The sequence below is a fragment of the Pectinophora gossypiella genome, chromosome 4 (assembly GCF_024362695.1).
Source record: "Pectinophora gossypiella chromosome 4, ilPecGoss1.1, whole genome shotgun sequence".
Classification (NCBI taxonomy): domain Eukaryota; kingdom Metazoa; phylum Arthropoda; class Insecta; order Lepidoptera; family Gelechiidae; genus Pectinophora; species Pectinophora gossypiella.
In genome coordinates this window covers 17,926,485-17,933,002 of record NC_065407.1, presented here as the reverse complement: position 1 = coordinate 17,933,002, position 6,518 = coordinate 17,926,485, and the positions used below count along the sequence as shown (strand labels likewise).

Genomic DNA, 6,518 nt, shown 5'->3' with positions numbered 1-6,518 from the left:
GATGTGATATATCTGCAGCCGAATTTTTGTTTTTAAACTTATGTATGCTATAATAATATTTGGATGTGCATATTTAAGAGGTAACGAAATAAATTCCTGACCTTTGTTGGATCATCCATGAATTTTACGGTGACAAATTTAACAAATGTCCTAATTAATATATGAGAGTCCATCACGCTAACCCAGTAGTGAGGTCAAAGTTTACCCAGCCAAATTTATTACCTGTCCAAACATTACACGTCATACTAACAGAGGTACATTTCAACGAGGTTGTGTAACCTAATACTAGTGATGGAATGTTACGAGAATAATTGATATTATCTGAGTTTCTAACTATACAAACCCTAAGTTTATAAATTCCAGACACACAACACGTGGCTTGGCCGTTTCGCTACCATCACGTAAGGGGAAGTGGAAAAAACTATTTCACTTCCGCCACCATAGGCGTAAGGTAACAAATTTGATTGGTCATTGCTATTCTGTTATATAGTTCTAGTAGTTATGAAACGAGCAAGCCTCATTATGCTAGCGTGTAGAGTTTGTAAACTAAGGGATTGTATAGTTAGAAGCTTGGCTCTACATGAGATCTGATACCTTTCACATTGCAATGGATATTATCTAATTTTGGCAACATTTTACATGAAAATGTTTTTGTCGGAATATAAGTTTACGAAATTAAATGCTAGGGAGAAGATCATGATTGACTAAAATAAAATCTACAGTTTGTTAGTGACATCGTAACGAAAATTTTAAGGGATGATTCAGACCATGATTCTTAGTCCTGTCGACGAAAAGTCCAATGGCGAATCAGTCGTAGGGGAACGGTTGCAGAATCCCCCTAAAATCTATATGTACTTCTAAAGATTCACGCACATTATACATAGCAAACTATGTTTAATAAAGTAATTGATTTTTATTACCGTCTTTAATATTTACAAATATCAGATCATTTATTTAAACATTTTTAAATAAAAGATCTGATACTTCAATTTGTTTCAACATTTTTTTATTTAAGTTGCTAACTATGCGTAGACCTCTTACCTACTACTTACATTATCATACCCATCTCAGAGGGAATAAATAGATTATTAGGAATGGATGCTTTTTATATAGAATCTCTAGCCCTGTGCTGAGGTTTTCCTTGCAGCTTCTTTTCCCTAGTTACACAAGGTCGTGAAAAGCTGCAGTATTTTTAGGCGGATGAGACGTGCGTTATATGAAAATGACGATTCAAAATGTTACCTACTGAATAAAGATATTTTTGAATTTGAATATAAGGCAAATTAATGTACTATGTATAAAGTGCGTACCATCTATCACGTTGGTCTAACAGAAAGCTCGAAAAGGTGTGGGTACTTAGTTCATCTTGCGATGGATATACCTCTGACACCTCAAGTGGGATACGGTTATAAAATATCTATAAAAGTGACTATAAATATTATGGTAAAAATGAACGCAGTAGCAATTATTACCATCTCTACAGGTTACCGTTTGAGATTCGGTTCTGCAAGGCTGTTCATTTGTAATTGTAATGAACCACGACCGCTAGAGTTTGGTTTTGTTCTGACATTTACATCCTACCCCTATCATGTTTTTGCGAAGCTTAAATTGTTTTTGTGCGTGTATCTCCCAGAGTTATAATTGGAATATTATGAAAGCGGCGGAGAGACGTTATTTCGTGATCATTAACATTGTGTGTAACAGAACGCACCACAATAATCGTCGCGGATGGAGTCATTTAGTTTATTTTCAATAAACTTTAATGTACATCAATGATGTCTTCAAATATTTGACTAAAAGTTAGTACTTAATAGTAACTAAAATGTTTGGCTATGGGGTGAAATATTTTTTCGAAATTTATTTATTATTTTCGTCTTTTTGAATTTATATTTTTATCATTATAATATTCTTTTATTTTTAGACTTTAGACAGGGAAAAACCATAATTGGAACTTTGAGAAACATGTAGGCTTTGTTTCACCTTTAGGCTTAATAATTTCATAGAGCTACAAACAAATGGAATTCAGTGGTCTCTGCTTGCCCTGGTGGGAGGTGGGCGTGAGTTTATGTATGTATGTATCTACAAACCAATATGGAAGTGATAATGATATTCTAGTGATTATACCATTATGTATGTCTGTGCCCAGCAGTGGGACGTATATAGGCTGTTTATGTTTATGTATACCATTATGAAACTACTTATTTCTTAATTTGAATCTAATGTTTTCTATAAGCCAACTATTTTTATTAACTTATAAATTCAACGCCATCTGTTAGGAAATAGATTTGGATAAGTGCATCTACTCGTACATAGATGGAGTGGGAAAAGGACTGACATTTGTGAAAAGCAGGACTTCATTTCTAGGCAGCTTGATAGCTAGAAGTCATTGTAGTACCATAGCTTGCCAATAGATGGAGCTGTACGATATCAATAAAAATAATCAACCAGGGTATTATTAATGAAACATACTATTTTTCTCCAAAACTGCTTTATTTACTATTGATGTTCATAATTAACAATGTACCTTTGATGTGAGAAATAGTAGTGTGCTCGTAGGCTTAAATCTTTCATCTTACTAAATCTGTCCGTCATTCACATTTGTTTTCCCATAATTTTCTTTAATATTCTGCAACAGATTCCAGGTTTGGAGTAGATATCTGTCCCTCCTGGATCTTTGGACGATTCTGAAAGTAATTCAAACTGAAATTAGGGGTAAATTCTATGTGTGAGCATAACCACTGTCTAGTACCTACTAAGACAATGACTTGCATTTGCTTATTGTTTCTACAGGTATTATTTGTGATTCACAGGACTCTAATAAACTAATAAAAACATGTAAGTACAATAGGAGTAGGATTCATTCTTATTCTCAAAACAATATGAAGGGAGATCAAATCTCATCATGAAAGCCAGTTTTAACCGAAACCGTTTTGCTAATAACTTTATATTTTATTTATCAGTCCAGAAACTATTGGTTGATTTCATGTCTGGTAGGTATGTAATTTACTAATTATTATATTACTCATCAATAAAACAAGGTTGTTAGTGACTGAGCATGTGTAGGAATCTAAGGAATATTTGAAAAATTTCATCTGTTAATATCTCAATAAATCCTAAACAGATTCAAATAATTCTTGTAGTCTTGATAAGAACTATCTCCCCACACATGGAGTTAAGTAATAAAATTTTGCTTGATTGCTGTTTGATAGTTGAAATTATCATAAGAAAAATTGGAACAAATGGTTGAAACAGTGACTTTTTGCACTACGAATTTCTCTATAAAATACTTAACGAATACAAAAGGTATTTATTAATTTCTTACCTGGCGAGTGAATATTTTATAGGATACATTATAAACATCGTCAAGAAGTCTTCAATCTTACTAATTATTGTAGCTAAAACCCGTACGTTGCATCTTATTTTGTCTTCCTTCCATTATGTTTCCCACTATTCTGTAGTCGTATTAAACACGATCTGAAAGGTTTCATAATTATATTTAACACAAAAAGTACACTAATTGTCCAAACAATACAAACCACACTACTTGATTCAAGTGTTTTGTTTAACTGTGAGAATGAATGAAGGATATGTTCAGTTTACGTCACAGGAATACATAGATTATAAAAAGGTATACGAAATTTTAGAGTTTGTTAATTAGGATTCGAGATAGGGATGTTATTTTGAAAGAATATGTACGAATTTATGGAATAAAATTATTTAAAATACAAAAATAGACATTAGGATAGTTTGAATTTTCGCGGGAGTAGCAAGCACCAAAAGGGTGTCGATGTAAAAATATATGAATGAAGAGTTTTGAGCTGGTATATTTTACAAAATTGAAAATAATAGCTATATTACGTAGTATTTCTTGTTGAAATTGATTTATAAAGCATACGAAGTTCGTACCTATCGTTTAAAATATTATTCTAATTTTTTAGAACTGTAATTCGCGAAAATTGAAAAAATCATGGAAAAAAAAGTAAAACTAAAATAATGCCAAGTGTGAATCGCATTATTTTGAGGGGTTCCGTGCCTACAATTGAAAGAACATTTAGTGAACAAAAACATGAACGTGAATTGATCGTGAATTTTATATTGCTAGTATGTTGTCGTTGTTAATGACAAGCCAAAACATGCATTGGAGGATCGGGTTTGTAGAGTGGGGGATCTTTTTAAATGTTTGATTTATTGTGTTTCTTTGAATTTGTAGTTGTGATGGCAATGGAGATGCATTGTTTTTGAAAGTTTCAGCTACCTAATTGTCACAGTTTAAGAGATATAGAGGAATTTAGGTATTATTCATGGTTTTTGTCTCCAAAAACGGAACCGTTTTTGGATTGTTGACAAGGTGTTGTATTGTACGCGTTTTAGACCCTAAAATAGAACAATCCAGAAGTCACGCCACTTTTCGCGTACACAGAGAAACAGCCAATAAGGTTGAGGAGCTTGGTTTGTGTAGATTATGTAAATTACAGATGTGTGCGAGAAACGTCAGGCAAATGGTCGAGCGAGTGTTTGGCTTTTTAGAAATTCTACAAAATTGGATATATTTTTTATCTAAAATTCTGCAGTTCTGATTTGATAAATTAAATAGAATTTGATTAAATAAATAACATCATTAGTATTATAGTCTACTTAGGAATAAAAATAAAATTTAATGAATATTTTTATGTCAATAGGAAGTATGAGATTTTCAATAAATACCTCGATTGTCAATGTCGGGTAAATGTCATTTGGATGTTTTTGAGGCGCTAGTGGTAGCAATATCGCGATTGCCTGAGAGATGAGGCGGAGCATAACGGGTATAAAAGGGGTTTTGCACGATTTTTTGAGGGACTTCGTTGGGAACTTCGCTCGGAGCAAGAACAGCAGGAGGTGCTGCCGGTTTAGGAATTTCAAGTCGGACTAGCTATTCTGTAAGTCGGTAGGGATCCGTTCTGCTGGATTACCAGCTGTCGCGACTTTTGAGAGCTCCGTAGCTCAGGATTACAGTGCGCGATTTTTATTTTTGTCAAAATATGTAAATTTGCTCTTTAATCAGCTATTCGAACCTTCCGTGGTGTAGCTGGTCGTCTACCGCGCTAGAATAGGGATTAGAATTAGTTTCCGTGCGTAGATTACGTGAAATATTTAGGGTTTTGTCCGACAAAAGTCCGCGGAGTGCGCTGTAGGGACCCTGTTAGGTTTAAAATAGGAAGTGTGGTGTACTAATTACTTTTCCTTACAGGCATCGTTGGAAACAGGTCTGAGATCATCAGATCTCAGACGACAGGTACAATTTTACGCTAAAGATAGGGCCCGATAGGAGTAGGATGTGTCAAAAGTGTGTAGGGAAGCTTGCGAACATAGGGACCATGTGCTGCTTGTGATTGTTTACCTTTGTTTGTGTTTTGTTATTATTTATGTTATTAAATGTAGTTTATGTATGTTTATCTATTTAACTTTGACTGACACTTACTGACGCGTAGGGAATGACTGCTTGCGATATATTCTGACTGGATTTTATTTTTCTTATTGGTTATGTTTGGGCTGTGTGTCAATGTTTACAATGAAAATTGTACATATTGCCGCATAGACTGAACAAAAATGTTCTTCTTGTAGTTCTGTATGTTGCGATTCACATTTCGAGGTAATATAATTATTGCCTGGAGATGGGGAGAACAGTATACAGAATGAGGTATCCTTGTTTTAGAGGTATCCTCATGGATTTAGATTTTTACCTTATATTGTGAACCTAGACTGTTGGTCCAGGTTGGATTGTAACCTTGCTGTGTTTTATTGTAGTTAGAATTCCCCTGAGGATTCTATTCGAAAACCAATCTGAAGTTACACAGGGTGAACCTTTATGGTTTACGGCCTGCTACCTCACTGTGTCAATGTAGAATAATTGTAGGAACAGTTGTTGTTACCACTGTAACATGGTTCTGGATTGTTCTATAGTGGTGCTTTGGGAGATACAGCTATCTACAGGAGTGGGGCGGTGAGATATTATTATCCATGACCTTCTTTCTGATATTGGGACAGGATGACCATCCGCCAATATGAGATGAAGCTAGATAATCAGTATCGAGCCAGCGCTGCGACTTGGATAGTCAGGTTGGATTGCCTCCTCCTGATGAGCGGTTGTGCGTGGCGATGCTTTCGAGTATGAAGACTCTAGCCGATGCCATATAATCAGTAGTAGTATTGTATGGTATGGGTCAACTTTGTCCTCTTGTGTTATATAATGTAAATTTATTATGACCCACTCTGGACCTATCAGCTTATTGTGACTAATTAAGCTATGTAAATAATACAATTAATTACTAATTTGAATTGAATTATAAAAGTCTGGATACCATGAGATGAAGGTAATGGTATTGATAATGGCTTTTGAATAAACTTATATACTCTGAATCTGTGTTGTTATTTCATCTATGTGACTTAACATGACTTCTATATACTTACTGTATTGTCCGGGCCTGCCTGGCTTGATTACACTGATATACAAACCAATTCAACACAATTTATTTGTGTTA

General features: G+C 34.4%; 1 long non-coding RNA gene across 1 annotated transcript; it reads right to left on the bottom strand.

The window, feature by feature from the left end:
* Positions 1–2,487: 2,487 nt before the first annotated feature.
* Positions 2,488–4,145, bottom strand: LOC126382438 (uncharacterized). Its single transcript, XR_007569062.1, has 2 exons — positions 3,323–4,145; positions 2,488–2,684 (listed from the first exon to the last, which is right to left on the bottom strand). It is a non-coding gene; the product is annotated as an uncharacterized LOC126382438 (long non-coding RNA).
* Between the last annotated feature and the right edge of the window lie 2,373 nt (positions 4,146–6,518).